Here is an 18,853-nt window from a genome sequence, read left to right as displayed (position 1 = left end):
AAAATACAGCCATCTCCTAAGACTAGATCTTTCCTATTAGTGCACATTAATCCGTGCAGTGAACCTTTTCTAGCGCTCCCATATGCAGTTTCACATTTTCAGTACCTTTTTATTAACAGTACTTAGAGCAGTTACCCTACTTAGGTGAAAATATCCCCAAAACCTAAACTGTATGTACATAAAAGTTGTTTTTTTTTAAAGCACTAGCATTAAATACCTTTAAATCTCATTTTTGCTTAAAAGAACAGAAAAAAGCTAACAGTTAACATTTACTGAAAACCCACTATATATATTCAGTGCAAAACCTGAATCAGATTAGACTGTGTCACTGGACCTTAGCAACCCTAAGAGGTCAGTATTATTCCCATTTTATAGCCAAGAAAGCACTGTGTTTCAGGTAAGTGCTGAAGGTTCAAACCAAATTCTTATTTCAAAGCGCAGACCTCTTATAAACATATGACCATTCTAAACAATATTATATTTAGGGTAACAATATCATGAAAGTTAAAAAAAAACTCTCACAGTCATTCTCCCATGCAGGCTAAAATGATCTGAATCACATATCTGGGGCCACCTCAAACTCCTCTGTAATTGTAAATTACCCTCAGAGTAATTCTGAGTGCTTCACTTAATTGAAAATTGCCCCCAGAGACAGGATTATTAGTTTCATTTTGAGGCACAAATCCAGTGAGTAACTCGGCCTAGGCTATAAGGCCAGTGTGTGAAAGAGCTGAGATTCACCAAAGTCTGTGCTTTTAACCACTGTTCTACACTGTTTCTGCAAATTAACTTCAGAAACAAAATCCTGTTTCTATTGAGACTTTTAAAAATGAGAAACCTGCACTGTTAAGATACAGCTTATGTGGCTTTCTCTTTGAAGAAAAAGCAAATTTCTTCTGTACTGCGTATTATCCTTGTCATCTGAGCTGCTCATTTTATTGATAACAGGAAAATCCAAGAGGAAAAAGCTTGCTTTATTTGGACAGTAGTTCCCCCAAAGAAAGTTAATTTAAGCATATTTAATTTTCAAAAACAAAATTCTAAGCTAACTCCAGGAGGCAGAAAACTATCTTTAAATCTTTAGCTTTGATTAATCATAAGGGAGGTAATAACTCTTCAAATTCTACCTGAGTTTATGTTTCTATTGCACAAGCTTACAAATGCAGCTTTAGCTTTCAGAAAAAACCTCTTCAGGCTGCCCCCAAGTTACATAATATTTACTTTTTCATCTATCACTTTAGATGTATTCCTGGAAAGTGGCACCGAAATCAAGGCTTTATAAACAAATTTCAGTTGGTTTACATTTTAATCATTTTTTAAAGATTTATGTATTACAAAGGAATATACAGATATGGGCGGGATCTTTTTTTAGGGTCTCAGACACCCACAGATAATCACTATTCACATTGTCATTTCTCTTTCCAAAACTGGGTTAGCAAAAGGGCACAATGAAATAATTTTTAATCTACTAGCAAGTTCATGGGGAAAAATCTCATAGGGTATCTTCTTAATGACAAGCTACCCTGTAGGAAAATGACTAATACTTTCACTATCAAAGAATTCACTTTTTGGGTACTTTTCTGGATACACATATATATCCCTTTTTCATTGCCTCAAAGTGAAGTGAAATGAAAGTGGTTCAGTCGTGTCCAACTTTTTGCGACCCCAGGAACTATACAGTCCGTGGAATTCTCTAGGCCAGAATACTGGAGTGGGTAGCCTATCCCTTCTCCAAGGGATCTTCCCAATCCAGGGATCCAACCCAGGTCTCTTGCAGGGTTAGGAAGATCTCCTGGAGAAGGGAAAAGCTACCCACTCTAGTATTCTGGCCTAGAGAATTCCATGGACTATCCATGGGGTTGCAAAGAGTCAGAAATGACTGAGTGACTTTCAGTGTCTATCAAACTACAATTATAAACCTAAAAAACAGGAAGTTAGAAATAACTGAAAGTTGAGAGGAAAAATATCCTTGTTATTGAACACCTTTTAAAATACTGTTTAATCATACTATCAAGTGTATTTTGAGTTAGTATAGGAAATAATTAGGCTTCCCCGGTGGCTCGGATGGTAAAAAAACTTCCTGCAACACAGGAGACCCGGGTTTGATCCCTGGGTAGGGAAGACCCCCTGAGGAGGAAATGGAGGAAAACCCACTCCAGTATTCTTGCCTGGAGAATCCCCACGGACAGCGGAGCCTGGCGGGCTACAGTCCATGTGGTCCCAAAGAGTCAGACACAACTGAGCAACTTAACACAGGAAATAACTGAATCATTTTTTGATATCTGAGGATCTTGCAATGACTGAAAATCATTCTGAACACCAATGTAGAATGTTAAGATGTGGCTTATGTAAAGTAAAGGCGACTGTGTACCAACTCCAAGACATACCCTGCAAACTGCATGTGCAGTAATCCTTGTTATTACTGTGTTTTGTTAGTCTCTTCTTTTTCCTAAAAGAAAATACAAAGATATTAGTTTAGTTCTATTTGTTTTAACTTTTGCTGAAAGTTAAAATATAAACCCTCAGGGTGGACCCAGACAGACCAATAAAAATGGAGAATTTGTTTTCAGTGACCCAGTCTTCCATTATTTTTCTCCCCTCTGTCAACTACAGCCCGTTCAAGGAATCTTTAGGCAACAGGTATTTCACAGTGAAAAGACCCTGATGCTGGGAAAGACTGAAGGCAGGAGGAGAGGGGACAACAGAGAATGAGGTGGTTGGATGGCATCACCAACTCAATGGACATGAGTTTGAATAAACTCTGACAGTTGGTGATGGACAGGGAGGCCTGGCGTGCTGCAGTCCATGGGATCGCAAAGAATCGGACGCAACTAAGCGACTGAACTGAACTGATTTCACAGTGAACAGATACACAGATTGGTCCAGGTAGACAGAGTAAAAGGATTATTCCACTTGGAGGAGGAGGGAATTATAATAATGAAGAGTAAAGTCACTGTTTTTGAAATGCCTCCTAGGAAATGAGCACGAATCCTCAACGCAAGGAATCTTCACCAGCAGCCAGCAAGGTAGGCACCTGCCCCACAAGCAGCAGCCTGCAGCTCCAAGCTGCTCAGTCAGGCTTCAAAGCCCAACAGGCTCTGCACTAGAGCCTTTCCATCTGATAGTAAAACAGAAACTCCATGAACACAGAGCATGTGAGAGGGCCACTGATACCTAAGTTCAGGGCACAGGGAGGGAACTAAGGCAACCTTGCAGGCCTTTCCTCAACATTGGAACATCGTATCAATAATTTCAAGTTCTAAACATTCAAACTAGGCCAAGGCACTTTACACAACATACTACAGGTGAGTCCAGGTAATCATTAAGCTCAAGCTCGTATGAGCTCTGGGAAAAGAGCACATGAAGAGGTTGGGGGAAGTAGGAAAGATGAAAGGAGGAAGAAGGAAAGATGGCTGTGAAAACAAGTTTACTGCTGGGAATGAGGGGATAAAGAGCAATGGAGACAGCTGCTCACACAGACAGGGCCAAGCAAAGTCATGGGCACAGGCCCACGTCTAAGGAAAGGTGAACTCTGGGATGCCAACCTGCTCCTTCAGCTCCAAGTGAGATACAATAGCTCCTCCCATTACCCACGCCTGCTTCTCTCTCCAACAGACAGTTTCATCCACAGTCTGGCAAGGCAGTGTGATGGTCCAGCTTGGCTGAGGACTGGTTCTGTTAAGGCTAATGACTGGATCTGAATGCCAGCTTACCAGCCACTACCCACTGGATCTGAGAAAAACCTGACCTCTCTGTATGGTCAGTCTCCTCATCAGAAAACATCAGTAGCAAGAGCATGGCACAGATCGTGGTGAATTACACCAGTTAGTAAAGGTAGTGTTTAAAATAAAGCCTGGCACAGAGGGAGCAGTCAGTAAATACTAGCTGCCACCACCACTACCATGGTCATGATGATAGTAATCTCCTCCACCCAGGCAGAAATTCTTTCAGTCTTCCACTCTACCTCAAGAGACTGAATTTACTGAGCTATCATCTCTCTTCTGTTTTTAGAAACTTCCCTGTGACTCAGAAGGTAAAGAGTCTGCCTGCAGTGCAGGAGACCCAGGTTTCATCCCTGGGTGGGAAGATCCCCTGGAGAAGGAAATGGTAACCCACTCCAGTATTCTTGCCTGGAGAATCCCGTGGACAGGGGAGCCTGGTGGGCTGCAGTCCACAGGGTCGCAGAGAGTCGTGGACTGCTTGGTTTCCCAGGATGTATTCAACTGGAAATGGATACTGCAGATTGGCAAAGAAATTAATCTCTAGTTGGGTATCAAAGTCTGATGATTTTTCAATAAAGCATCCCACAAAATCTGACTATTTGCTTTTTCCTTTAAACTTTTTATTCTGTATTGGGAATACAGACAATTAACAATATTGTGACAATTTCAGGTGAACAGTGAAGGGACTCAGCCATACTCAAACATGCATGCATCCTCCCCCAAACCCCAGGCGTGATCATTCTGTACATAACTATATCTTCTTTATATTCTGTATATTCGGCTTTTTTCAACTGACCAATTACTTTCCTTTCAGTATTTTTGTCTCAATTATGAAAGAAACATCTATGCAGTGTAAGAAAAAATACAATCAGAACATATATAGTGGCAAAAAAAAAAGGGGGAAGTTTTTTAAAAAAACCGTCCATTATTCTACCCTCTGTGATAATCTCTGTTAACATTTTGGACACAGACTTCCAAATTATTTTCTATGTATAATACATGCCAGACACAAAATGGGGTAACACACACACACACATATACACATGGGGATGGGAGAAAGTTGCAACCATTCTCTAAGTATTTCCACAAAACAAGTTCACTTTAGAAAATCTGGAAAATAGAGAAAAGCACCATAGATGAAAAACAAACAAAAAACATCTATAATCTCATCAAGGATAGCCTCTCTTCAGGTTTAAGTTTATATTCTTTACAACTGGGCTTCTGTACAAAGCTAAGATATTGTATATGAAGTCACAGGACTTTTTCCTCCACTACAGGATGAACATTTTCCATGCACTACGCTCTTCTAAATCACCATTTTTAATGACTACGTTAACTATTATGACATCTTTTAAAACAGCAAAAGCACCAAATTAGACCATTCTAAAGCGGTCTTCTTACTTATGATAGCATATGCTCATACATGGATATGATGCGGCTGGACAGGTGTTTATAATATGGAAATTCGTGTTTGAGAAACAAGTACTGGTATGTGTTGCAAGAATACACTGACGCTCTCCCAGTTTACTAAAGAGAGCAGAAGCAACTGAAGTGTGCGGGTGTGGCTGGAGAAGAGGAAGGAAGTGTGGGTGGCCCTACACACATTTTGCAAGCTGCTGAAAACAGTTGTAAAACCAGCCTCTGTTAAACCTACTGTCAATTTGGAGTGCACCCTGTTATTCTTGTCAAAACTCACTTCTAGCTTTTCCCTGACATCTTTACCATTGGAGTGTGGTCTGTATACCAAACTAAGGTCTCCAACTCACACAGCACACTCAACAAAGGTGGTTCCGTGTGGGTCATCATTATCAAGCAAGCCACGGCATGGGAAAGCAGGCCACACAAAAAAAGGCCATATGCAAAAAGGAGGCTACCCCACAGCCTCTCTACACTTTGGGATATTATAAATTTCCCCAGTTAAACCAGACCACTAGCATTCAAACACAGAAAAACCTTCCAAACAATTTACATGCCTCGAAAAAAGATCTGTGCCAGGGCTCTCCCTCCAATATAGACAGCTAAGAGATGGGTTTTTATACAACCATGCTAAAACTGTATTTAAGCTTCTTATACATGGAAATTATCTGGTATCTTTCACAAACAGCAAAAATATGAAAACTGTAACTCTTACTCATGGGAAATGTCAGACTAAACCTACGTTTAGAGAAAAGTAAACTCAAGTAGAGGAACTAACGCACGTCTCAGGAAAACTGCCGCCCTGATCTCACTGCTAAAATTTCAGATACCTAGAACAAAAACAGTACAGGCCGAGAAGAAGGCAGTAGACTCAGTCCTCCAGGAATATCAGTCACCTCCAAGGCAAACAAAAACAAGCGCAATCCCAATGGCAGTCACCACTGCTGTCCTTTTCATCCAAAGTAGACAGTACTCCACATTTTTGGATTGGAACTCCTCCTGGGCATTATTAACATAGGCTATAAGGCAAGGATGAAGCAACCAGGGTCATCCAGCGGTTAGGATCTGGCACTTCCGACGCAGGGGGCCTGGGTTCAATCTCTGCTCGGGGAACTAAGAACCCACGCGTCTCACAGCATGGCCAAAAAAAGAAAAAAGAAGAAGCAACCATCACAAACAAGTCAACAGGTCCCAAGTTATGGAAGAATCTAGAGTTCTTCACTGGACTGGGTGAATATTACTATGTGGGTATCAGAATCAGCCTGTAGCCCCTGGATGGAATCAAGACAGAAACTGCAAATTAGAAGGTTTCAGTCAATCATTTATTATGAGAAATGGCCCAACTGGCAAAAACGTACCTCCAAATGTCTAATAAAGCATTTGCCAAGGGAAGGTAAAGTAACTGTTTACTAAAGTATGTCCTCAAAGTTTTCTTCCAGGCAGTCAATTTTAATGGACTCAGGGCCACTGGAGGTAACCAGGAATGCCAGGCTGAAAAGTCTGCTCTAGTCCCTCAAGGCAGCGACTGGGTTGCCAACGCAGATCTATCCCTTAAAGTGCTGGTTTAAGAAACCTTTACTTTCCCTAAATTTGAAAGTGAAGTTGTGAAAGTGAAAGTGAAGTTGCTCAGTCGTGTCCGACTCTTTGCGACCCCATGGACTGTAGCCTACCAGGCTCCTCAGTCCATGGAATTTTCCAGGCAAGATTACCGGAGTGGGTTGCCATTTCCTTCTCCAGGGGATCTTCCCAACCCAGGGATCGAACCCGGGTCTCCCGCACTGCAGGCAGACGCTTTACCATCTGAGCTACCAGGGAGATCCCTAAATTTAACAAGCTATATTCCAGGGATTTGAATGAAAGGAGGAGTCAGACAATCTATTAACTGATGGAAAGTAGCACTTAGCATTTGTAGAGAGAAAAGGGTTAACATCCAAGCCACAAAACCTTGACCAGCAGCACAGGTAATAAGTTCAAATTCTTCAACAGAACTGCCTCTCGTTAAAGTGATGAAAAATGCTAGGCATGTCACCATTTCTACCTGAGGGTAAATGAGTCTTTAAAAATTAGTATGGTGACAGCCCTGGTATAAAGTACCCACATAATAAATAATGATTTAAGCACAAATTAGCGTCCAGAAATTACTCCAAAATAAATAAAGCCAACCCACAATTGCTCCTTTGCCAGGAAAATAGAATGTAAGGTGGAATCTATGGAGCATTTAAAAATTTAATCTAAATCTCTCTTCCAGAGCTTTTATTAATACTGTCAAAATTCATTTTAACTCCATATCATCTTTTTTATACCCCCTGCTGATGCTGTGACAAGGATGGTCATGAAAAAGTGCTCAAAAAAGAATGTTAGAAAAGAAAAATAATAATAATCCATGAACAAAAATATCAGCACCTAATGTTTCACTGATTTTGACTTAAAAGGCAGAAGCATTTGAGAATTTTCTCATACTGCTGGCACCACAGATTACTTTTCTGAAAAGCAATTTGGCAATACCAGTATTAAAAGCCTTAAAATAATTAATATCCTTGATTTAATAATCTTACTAATAGATGTATGTCTTAAAGAAATAGACAAATATTTAGTCACAATGTTCAGGAACATTTATATATGAAAAAAAAAAAAAAAGATCAGAAATAACCAAAAAGTCTACAATAAGAAAATGGTACACCTAACACAACACTCTGCTGCTATATTTTGAATCTATTCAGTCTCATGGGAAATTTTCACAATAAAATGTTAAGTAAAAAAATTCACACACTCAATTTCATGGCACGGGATCCCCAATTTTTTTAAAACATATAATCTGCCTGCATACACACTTTATAAAAAGGGTTAAATTACAGATTTTTTTTCTCTTTATACTTTTCTGTTCTTTTCAAATTTTTAGCAGTGAATATGTGCTGCCTTTATAATCTAGGAAAGGCGGAGGTTACTAAAATTTTGAATTTCTGTACATAATTATTCATTCAATTTTCTTTTCAACTGACAACCAATGAAATAAACCAATTTCCCTGAAATATATATATTTATATAATCTTAATAAACAGACATACTCAATGAAATATTCTGCCTCCTTTGAGGGACAAAGTATGCAATTCCTTCAGGCTATGAAAGGAACACTGAGTCTAGTTTTTATTAGCAAATATTTCAGCCCTAATTGTGGGGGATAAACTGTGGAGGACAATACAGTCCCCCAGTCCTTTAGGATCTTACAAATAAGTTACCTACACATAAAAAGATAATTAATTATATGAGATGGTTGGATGGCATCACCATCTCAACAGACATGAGTTTGAGCAAACTGAGGGAGGCAGTGATGGACAGGGAAGCCTGGCGTGCTGCAGTCCATGGGGTCGCAAAGAGTTGGACACAACTTGGTGCCTAAGAAAACCTGGGCAAGTTATGTCAAGGAAGAGCAAAGGATACTAAAGGCAGGACCCCCAAGGATGGGGCAGCACACAGACCAGGCCTGAGCCCTCACCAGGAGCAGTGGGACACCCCTTCTGGAAACAGGAGAAATCGACAGCAGAGTACACATGGCGGGGTGGGTGAAGTCAGGCCGGTGGGCAGAAGTGAGATTATAAATATAATAGGGTTAGGAAGGCTGATCCTGAAGACTACCTAGCACTTCACCATTCAGGGAACTATGATGAACTCTCAGTCTCTCAACATCAATGGGAAACTTGCTAGACTAAATTCACCACAGTCCCTTCCACCTGCACTTTAGATTAATTCAAGTGTCATCAAAGAGGTAAAAATGCACAGAAGCGGCTTCACATCACAGAGCTGATGCAAGGCCTCAAAAGAAAGGAAAACTCTAGGTTTTTAACATGAAAGCAACAGAAGAATAAATTTAAACCAATTATAAAAGTTCACTGTTCACCTTAAGATTCCATAAAATATCGATTTTTGTTTTGACTTACTGGATTTTCTCATTATTACCCATACTACTTTCCTCAAAACCTACTAACTTATAACTAAACAGGTTACAGGTTTATATAGAAATGAGTCTTATAGCAAAACCACAGTTGACATTTCTTTTCATTGTCTCATTTCAAGTTTCAAAAATATCTTTCACTGCCACAACTGCCCATTTGAGAAGTTTACTTTTGTTTTAATGCAGGTTTCAAAGAGTAAACAATTAAAAAAAAAGTTTAACTACTGGGAATCTACGCATGCACTGAATTCTTTACATCTGTTCTATAGTTTATTCCTTACCATCAGGAATGTGATGGAAGTATCACAACCATGTTATAGAACAGAAAGAAAGCCCAAGCAGGATGAAGTCTTTCTATGCCGCAGTCCTAAGTCCAGTTAAGGGCCGCCTGAGCTGACTCCTGAGCCCTGTATTTTTTCCTGCAATAACACAATGCCCTCCCTACTTTGATCTGGGCCTTTCTAAGTCCCAGGAAAACAACAGCACTAAAATAAATCTATTCTGACAATTCTGTTTTTCCTCCAACTCTGACACACCGTGCAAGTTACCTGATCCAGCCACCAACTAACAAGAGTGACACCAAGGACTCACCTAATAAACATTAGTAACTAACAGTTTCGCTAAAAACCTTTTGAAATGTTTAGAAACTACACTTTGAGAAGGGAAACAACAAGCAAATAACCATTCAAAAGACAGACTGAGAATTACTGGTCATCTAAAAATGCAATGGCACCTTGGAAAAAACTTCCCTCTTTACAGTTTGTATACAATTTTGTCATGGCAAGATTTCTCCCCAATGGCACAGAACAGTCAACACCAAGCAAATCATTTAAGCACAGTTTAAGAAGGTCCTATTTTCTGCTTTAAAAAATTTATCCTTACCCAAACTGCAATTATAATGTACTTTGCAAATTACATTCTCTCCATTTGTTTCTAACAAAGCATTTTCCTTCACAAGAGGATTAGCAAATACTCATAAAAGAGGAGAACAAAGGATCAGATCATGTCTTGAAACACTAGATTGAGTGTTGTCATTCTACGTGTCTTCCACAGTACTCCTAGTACTTTATACCAATAAAGAGAGAATTGTTTAACCTGCAGAAAATGAGATAGAACGCAAAAGCAGAACTCTTAAATTCAATCACTTAACTCTTGTCCACTATTAAAAAAGTTACTGTGCAATATTTGGACTATTTAAGAGACCCATAAATATGGCACACTCTAAGCTTCATAATTTATCCAATGAATATTTGTTAGTATAGTGTCCTAGATCTAAAATGAACTTTACCTACATACATTATACTGTCTGAGTGAAACCTACATTACCTAAAATATACTCTCCTTAATACAAAAGAACCAACGTGTCTAAATATTAAACCCACTGAGATATACTATTTTAAACATTTCCCCTACCTATGCAATATGAAGACAATATAATGACCTAAGAGATATGTCTGTACACAGAAGGGGTGGGACCATCAGAGAAGAGCTGGAACAGCAACCTAAGCGTCACATTTCAAAGTGACACAGAGCCAAATTTTCTCGTTGTCTAAACCACAGAGGTGCACATTAAAAATTATCAAAATTCATTTACTCAGCAAATATGAGGAGCAGCATCATAGCATAAACGAGTACCATAGCACTTGGAACCCAAGCAGATACCCCACTTCTGTCAACAGGCATGTCTTTATAACACAAAGATGAGCACCACCTGGGATAATTACGAAGGCAAAAGGCGACAGTACACATTAGCAATGTGTCAGTGGGATTAAAATCACCCCAGATTTTTTTCCCCCAGCTTTTCACCAACTGGCTTCCCTTTCAGAGAGTTTGACATCTGAGAGGAGTTGTATACTTAGTTCCCCACCTTACTCTGACATCCTTATCCTCACCCTTCTCTGGCCCAAAACACCACCCCCTCAAGGCCTGTACTGGATATAACAGGAAGGCCACTGCCCTACACTGTTTACACCTCTCACGGGGACAGGAAGGCTGGAAGAGGTGTTCTTTCCCCTCAATCTGCCTTTGGGAGTTCACAGGCGGCACCTCAGAGAAATTATTTTGTTTAAGCTAAGAACTGAAATTGGCTGAGGTGGAAAAGTGGCCTTAGTGGGACTGGGCCAGTAACACACAGAGAGCACAGGCTGTGAGACAAGGGGAGAGACAGGCAGGGAAGGACCGGACTCCCGAAGGTCCTGTGTCCCATGCACAGGAGCGGACGCTGCTCACATCTGGCCAGCCATGCCTCAGGGCCAGCACAAAGCCCACCATCCAGACCACTGCCTCCCCCTGCCCTCTGATGCCCCTGCACACCAGCTCCTGTGCCCTCTCACAGCACTATGCCCGCTTCCATCACGGCCTGTGTCACAGCAGCGGCTACAGAATTATTTCTGTGATTATGTGATTAATAATCTGTAACCCCCACTAGAGTACACAATAAATTCAGCCCGCCTAAGACACATGTCTGCTTTATTCAGCTCTGCATCCCTGGGCCCGCCGAGTACAGCATCGGCCTGAAATATATAGATACACTTTATTAAATGAACAAATGAAAGCTGGCACTAAGAAGCCAAGGAAGAACCCTGAGCAGGGGAATGGCAATCAGAGATGACAGCTGAACAAACCACTCTGGCAGCAAAGTGAAGATCAGACTGGAAGGGCAAGACTAGAGCCTGAACACAGGCGAGGAGACTAGTGAAGAGTGTCTCCAGAAAAGTGATTCAAGACCTAAAAGTGAGGGCAGCCTGAATCTGGGCAGTGATGAGGAGGATATAACAGAGGAGACGCGCTTAGGAAGTAGAATCCACAAACTCAATGCACAGGGGGCAAAGCAACGATGGGAACCTGGGATGACTCTAGTGGAGAATGCTAGCAGGTGGGGCACTGACTCACCAGGAATACAGGACGGCAACAAACATTTCCTGAGCATCTACCGCTTGCTGTTCTAGAGCGGAAGATCTGCCTCTACCTCTGGGATTCTATGAATGGGAAGCAATTTCTATCCAACCCATTTGGATACAACAGGTATGGTATCCATTAAGGGGCAGCGAACGACAGTTCAGATTTTTCACATTTCTTCACCAGAACATTTCTTGGGTACACTGACTACGTATGAGGCCTAACACTGGTCTGGGGATACAGCAATCAAAGAAGAGGCATCTCTGCCTCCAAGGAGCTGACAGTCTTCTGGGTATGAGACAGGTAACTGCATGACAATAACTAAGAAACTGAGGCCAGTGAGGCTATGATTTGACCAGTTACATGTCCTGTAACCTACATTTCTGGAGCACTGATTTCATAACTCCCATCACATTTCAGGCCCACGTGTAGTTGAGGGGTTGCATGTTTGGACATTCAGACAGACACCCCTCCCACCAATCTTGCTCTGAGCCTGGAGACACTCCAGAACTGAAAGCAACATGGTGCATGAGCAGCCAGTGCCCTCCAACTCTGAAGCAACTGCTGCAGTCACAGGGCAGCAGTCTGGGGAAGAGGACACAACCAGTAAGGAGAGGGAGAGAGGCCTGCGTGGTCAGGAAAGAGCCTACCTGAGCGGAGGCCAAACGCTGGAGGTGCCAAAGGAGAATCTCAGAAGGCTCTGGAAGTAACCGCAGAGAAATAAACATTCAGGGAAGGCAGAGCAGGAATCCTCTTTAGTCAGGTTCCTCCCCTTCCACCAGCAAGAAATGGTTTCCCACGGGATGGAAGGCCTCAACCCAAAGCAGATATACAGGAAAACAAGACGAGGAAATGATCTGCAGTGAGAATAACGCAGCTCCAGATTATCCAGACCAGACAACACATTTCCGGCGCTCACTCGTGAGGTCATTAAATCTGAGAGGTTTTATATTGGCCCTTCCCAAACTAAAACAAAATACCCAGACATGTCCTCCCCTTCCACCCCAAACCTACAGCCCTTCTTTGCCCCCTTCCTCTCCACAGCCTTAAAAAAACAGAAACAGCTGCATCGTCTCTACCTCCGCAGCTTCCTTTCACCCACTTGGATCTAAATTCTTCCTCCACCATCTGACCTTGTCTTTTCAACCTCCCTAAACCCTTGGAGCCCTTCCCCCTTTTCTCTGCCCGGGAACTCTACCTGTCCAACACTGGTTCAACCATTGCCTTCTGTGAGGCATTCCCCAGTCAAATTGCCCAGGGGTTTTCCCTATACCTCATCACAACATTTGATACTACTGTCATTGTTTTGATACACTGTCTCAGTGTAAATATAATTCACAATAGCCTGAAAGACAGGAACTTATTTTTATTCACTTTTCTATTGCCACACTCTAACCCAGGGCACCCAAAGTAGACAAAGGCTTCATGAATAAATGATCGTAAGTTTAGTTTACCTTCAAAACTGCTACAAACCACTCAATTCTTCCACCTAATTTGCTCTAAGAATAGACTTGCATATACACATACACACTGGGAAGTATCTATATTCTGAATAACTAGTTTTCTTTTAACAGCATCTTGGCTATAAAGAAACTCTAAATTTTGGTGGTTAAGCCAACAGCTGGCATGCAGTAAAATCAATTCTTTAGAGTTCCTCATCTATGTTTTTAATTCCTAAAATTCTGATGTGGAAAGTGCACCTTTTTCCTGGGCTGCTGCTGCTGCTAAGTCGTTTCAGTCGTGTCCGACTCTGTGCGACCCCATAGATGGCAGCCCACCAGGCTCCCCCGTCCCTGGGATTCTCCAGGCAAGAACACTGGAGTGGGCAGTGTAATGAATTCTTAGGCTCAGAAAACCTGCTTCAGAGAACCAACCAAGCCTTATTTATACCAATGCTTAGAACCTGGGCTGCTCAATAGCTTCCAAAATAGTTTTTTTTTTTCTTCTATTTAGTTTCACTTTCTATATGAAACACCCATAGTAAAGTTTAACACAATATTTCCTGCAACCAGTAAAAATATCTGAAAGCCCTTCAATTTTAATACGGACATTCAAAAGCCTTCATTTTAGGATTATGGGATTACATCTGAACCTTAACGGCCCAATGTATACTTCTGTTCTAGAAATAAAAATTATGTAACTTCTCAGTCCTTGTATCTTTTCTACAAACGGCTCTTACTGCAATAATACAGAAAAACTTACTCAGAAGAGCAGAGAGAAAAAAAAAATAGAGAAAAGTAACTTTTCTATACTAAAGAAAACGATTTTTTTAAATGCAAATAAAAAAAAAAAATAGAAAGGTGGCAAAGTTCCCTGCCAGGAAAACCTTAAAGATGGAGAAATGAGAAAAGTTAACTCAATGCACCTGGCTTTCAATTAGTATACTGCTTCAGTAAGTGACTTGCCTCAATAAGTGACCTTGGCAATGTCATTTCTCTCATTTTTAGTTCTGTAGAATGGGAATGTCATCTGTTTTCCTACTAGAAACAATTGGTCGAATAAAAGAACCAACGTGATTTTTTTTTTTTTTAAGAAACTTGTCTAATTAGTTTGCTTTAATCACCATTAGCACAGTACATTCCTCTTCAGGAATTCAATTCCAAGAAAAATATTTAAGCAGACGTTGAGGACAGATTTCCTTAAGGGAATGATTTTATAAATCTGGAGAGCAATGTAACAAGATTATAAATTAACAAACTGATTACATAAGCCTTGACAACCTCAGGCTTTAAAGTACACTGATACACATTCTGATAAATTAGACTGATTTGGGACTAGCGCCTCAACCCCACACACGGAACCCAAACTGAGGCATCTGGTGTTTGATAGGAATCAGGTGGAATCTGATCAAGACGCGAAACATTTGCAGTTCTATTACCTGCTAGCCACGCTTCACCTTTCACCATAAAACGTGAAACGCATTAAGTCAGCTTTACCACCTGCTCCTAAGATTGTGACAATGTACTCAATTAAATGGAACGGGGGGAAGTAACTAGATAGTGTGAAAAATCCTATACCCTTAGACGTCCAGAAGCTGAAGAACCCTACTGCTAAATGCCCCCTCACCCCCTCCAAATACTGGACTTGAACCGAACTCACTATACAGCTACAGAATTTTACCTGACCCAAGTGTTAAGAACAGCACAGCTCCAGGAACCCTACTCAGGATAAAAGGCTGTCACTTTCCTGGATCCCAAGTCCAAGCAAACGGAAGGAAGGGTTTTGTAAAACGGTCCAGAAAGGAATCAACAGGCGATGACTATGGAAAAGAACGGAGGTTTTCCAATCTGAAAAATTCTAGCTGTCCCTCGGGAACGGCACTGCTCCTCCTTCCTTACCCCGATGCCCTTTCTCTACAGACAACAATATCCCCATTCTATTGTACGGCTGCAGTTTTAGCAAGAAATCCCCTTGCTGCGCCAGATCTCCAGATTCTTTTGAAAAAGGAAAACACCTTTAGTGAATAAAACACCGTACGAGAGAACCTGGGCGCGGGGATCCGCGGGCGCCGCACTCGGCCCGCTCCGGGGCGGGGCGCGGGGATGCGGGCGCCTCCCGAGGTGCCGCAATCCCGCCGCGGCCGCAAGGGCAGGGCCTCGGGGCGCCCGTGGCCGGCCGCCGCAATGCCCGCTCCCGTGCGGGCCCCGCCGCCGCCCGCTGCCTGCCGCCAGGCCATCAGGCCGCACCGCCGCCGCGCGGAGTCTGGGCCGCCGCAGCCCGGGGCCCGCGTCCTCCCCGGCCCGCGACGCGGGGAGCGCGGAGCGCGCAACTTACTTTCCGCCTGCGGCGGGCGCCCCAGCCCCGCCGCCCAGCCCGGCAACCGCTGAGGCCACTCGGCGGCGGAGGCCAGCCCGTCCCCCGCCCACGGCCGCCGCTCCCGGGTGCACTGCGCGCTCGCCCCTACCTCAGCAAGCAGGCGGGCTTCCGTCCGCAGCGGCCGCGGCGCCGACAACTCCCTCCCGGCCGCCGAATCCCCGCACCCAGCACTAATCATAATACCAAGCGGGCAGCCGGCCGCGGGGAGGGGGTGGAGGACCGAGACGCGCCTGCGCGGGACGCGCGTCATTGTGACGCAGGCGCCGGGGAGGGGCGGCGGCGAGGGCGGGGCGGGGCGCACCTGCGGGCTTCGGCGCGCGAGCTGCTGCAGGGCATCCTGGCAGCGCCTCGAACCCAGCGAGTCTGGGCTGCGGCTGGCGGTAGGAAGCGGGCGAGGCGCCCGAGCAAGACCAAGCTGATGAAGGAGGAAGCACTAGGGACACGGGACAATGGCCCAGAAAAGTAGCCGAGCCGTGGCGGAAATCGGAGGGAAAGGACCGGGTCCTCACGGGACTCTGCGTCTTGGGGCGGGGGTCTGAGGGCACCAGGCACTTCACCCTTCTAAAGGTTCACCTACATCCCCGGCCCAGGTTTAAACAAAGAGCGGGAAAAAAATATACGTTCACGAATATACGTACATATTTTTTTTTTCTCTACAGTTTCTTCTCTCTGGGAACCCAATTAGAAGGAATTGTGTTGATTTTGTGCTATTTTTAAAAAAGAGAAAAGCCCAGCATCTGAACACAGCGCTGGCTTTAAAAGTCAGCAGGAGACCCTTGCCTGGCCAGGCTGCCTCCTCTGGAAAAGCGTGAAAAGGCGAAAGGTCGTGAGAAGTATTAAAGCATGTCAAGTCAGGGACTCAGAACATGCCAGGCATGAACCGTGCCCCGGATGGTTCAGCGCCATGGTCACCAGGCAGGAGGCTCCCAAATGGAGTTTAGCGATGGCCAGAGTGGAGAGTTTGGGAGGGTGAGAGAGAGGGGCAGGCGCTCCCATCTACCATCCTTGGAAGCCTGGCGCGCCATGGAGATCAGCTGCCCTTGCTGTCTGGAAATAAGTGACATGCCAGATGCCAGATTCTCCAACTTGCTTTTCCATTTCGGATTCTCCCAGCCCTCCACCCCTCCCCCAAGACAGGACCCCTAGCAAAAAAGGGCACAAACTGCCGCGTGGAAGGCAGGGGAGGGGGTGCGCTGCTTAGATGCTCCAAATGTGATTAGATCGACTGGAGGGAAAAAAGAAATCTAGATGGCTTGAGCAATTGTCTCTGCTGAGCTGCAAACGTCAGAAAGCCTGTTTTTTTCAGACTGTCTCCTGGGCATCTACTTTGCATGTCTGAAGATGACTGGAAAGCAAGAGTGGATTGTTGGGAGTAATAACGGAAGTTAAGGGGGGCTTCCCAGGTGGCACTAGTGCTAAAGAACCTGCCTGCCAACGCAGGAGATGCAGTCCAGGAAGAGACGTAGGTTCGATCCCTGGGTCAGGAAGGGAGAAGGGAATGGCAACCCACTCCAGTACCCTTGCCTGGAGAATCCCATGGACAGAGGAGCTTGGAGGGCTACAGTCCATGGGGTTACACAGAGTGGAACCGACTCTGCTCTGTGATGACATAAATGTGAAGGAAATCCAAAAAGAGGGAATATATGTATAAATATAGCTGATTAACTTTGCTGTATAGCAGAAACACAACACTGTAAAGCAACTATACTCCAATTCTTTTTTTTTTAAAGCAAAAATAAAATAATTAGAACAGTCTTGCTATAAAAGGTATCTAACAAAGGCTTATTATAATATATTTTTTTAAAGTGGGGGGGTGGGGCAGTTAAAGGAGGACTCCAAGTTACCCTAACACTCTGGCATGGGGTGATGTCACTGGCTGAGAAAAGCCTTGGGCCATGGGCCTCTGCCCCTCAGGGCTGAGTCGAGGCCCCAACTCTGGGATAACACTGGCTTACAAAGACCTTCAAAGAATCATCTCACTTTGACACACATTCTAACTCTAGCAGTATGTTCAGCAGGAGCTTGTGGATTCATTCCTTTGTTGCTGGAAAACAGTGGCGAGGCCTTGCACTTTTCTCCTTAGGGAGGTATCACTATTCAGGGAACCCCATAGCCAAGTAAAGGGGAAAAAATACCATTCTAATGGTCTCCCAAGGGAATTCCAGGGGTTGAAGACCTCCACCACCAGGTGTGTAGCCCCCGAAATAGAACAGTCATCACAAAACAACGTCTTAATAGATAAGCCCTTGAAAAATATGTAACTCAGGTTTTGAATAAATTCTATACAGAAAATGGGATGCAGGAATAGAAAAACAATAAATAAAAAGGAATAATACCTTTGTTTAAATACAGTGGGCTTGAATTCTCTTCCAGAGAAAGGGCTGCAGTCCTTGGCCATGTGGTGAATCATTTATTCATCTCCGGTGTTTCTTGGTAAGCTGGAGTGCTGCTGGCAAGAACATGACCCATTTTCAGTTCCACACCATCAATGTGGTAGCATGAGCTGATTATGCTTAGGCAATATTTTTAAATATTCAAGTATAAATTAATATATGATTACTTAACTTTGAATTTAAGCAAATGTGTTCATTGTTAATGAGAACCCCCTTCTTCAGTCTGCCCTAGGGTTTTCTCTAACCCAGACTGCTTTTTTAATGTTAGGTCTTTTTATGGACCTGTAAGAAGCTTTAATTAGATATACAGCACTCCACACAAATGACAAGATGGAGCATGCGGGCTTGGATTACACTCTCCGTGATTCAGATCTCCAAAATAACATAATGCCACTGATTTAGGGAAGTTGCTGTTTATTGGAAGGCAACCAGGGAGATGCTACAAATTAGGTTAAGATGTGAAAAGCAAGCCAATTGATGAAAGAACTGCCATTTTCATCTTGGGACTACCCCCCTAAAGCAGCATGTATAACAAGGTTATACCATTTCTAGATATGGTTAATTTTCATAATATAGAAGCATTTCAAATATACTGAAAACAGAGACTGAGGATTCACGTATGGCTCAGTTTTGAGTTGTGACATTTAATTTTATGATTT

General features: G+C 43.2%; 1 protein-coding gene across 5 annotated transcripts in view; it reads right to left on the bottom strand.

The window, feature by feature from the left end:
• SNRK (SNF related kinase) overlaps window positions 1-16,009 on the bottom strand; it is a 68,508-nt gene extending 52,499 nt beyond the window's left edge. For 2 of the 5 annotated variants that reach the window (XM_018066940.1, XM_018066944.1), the window contains exons 1-3: window positions 15,890-16,009; window positions 12,636-12,842; window positions 2,388-2,449 (exon numbers count right to left, since the gene is read on the bottom strand). The gene's annotated coding sequence lies outside the window, so the exon portion shown is untranslated. The remainder of the gene's footprint in view (window positions 1-2,387; window positions 2,450-12,635; window positions 12,843-15,889) is intronic. The other 3 variants (XM_018066942.1, XM_018066941.1, XM_018066943.1) reach the window with 3 other exon arrangements.

This window comes from Capra hircus, chromosome 22 (genome assembly GCF_001704415.2).
Source record: "Capra hircus breed San Clemente chromosome 22, ASM170441v1, whole genome shotgun sequence".
Classification (NCBI taxonomy): Eukaryota; Metazoa; Chordata; class Mammalia; order Artiodactyla; family Bovidae; genus Capra; species Capra hircus.
The sequence above is the reverse complement of the archived record's forward strand: the minus strand, read 5'-3'. Positions and strand labels throughout refer to the sequence as shown.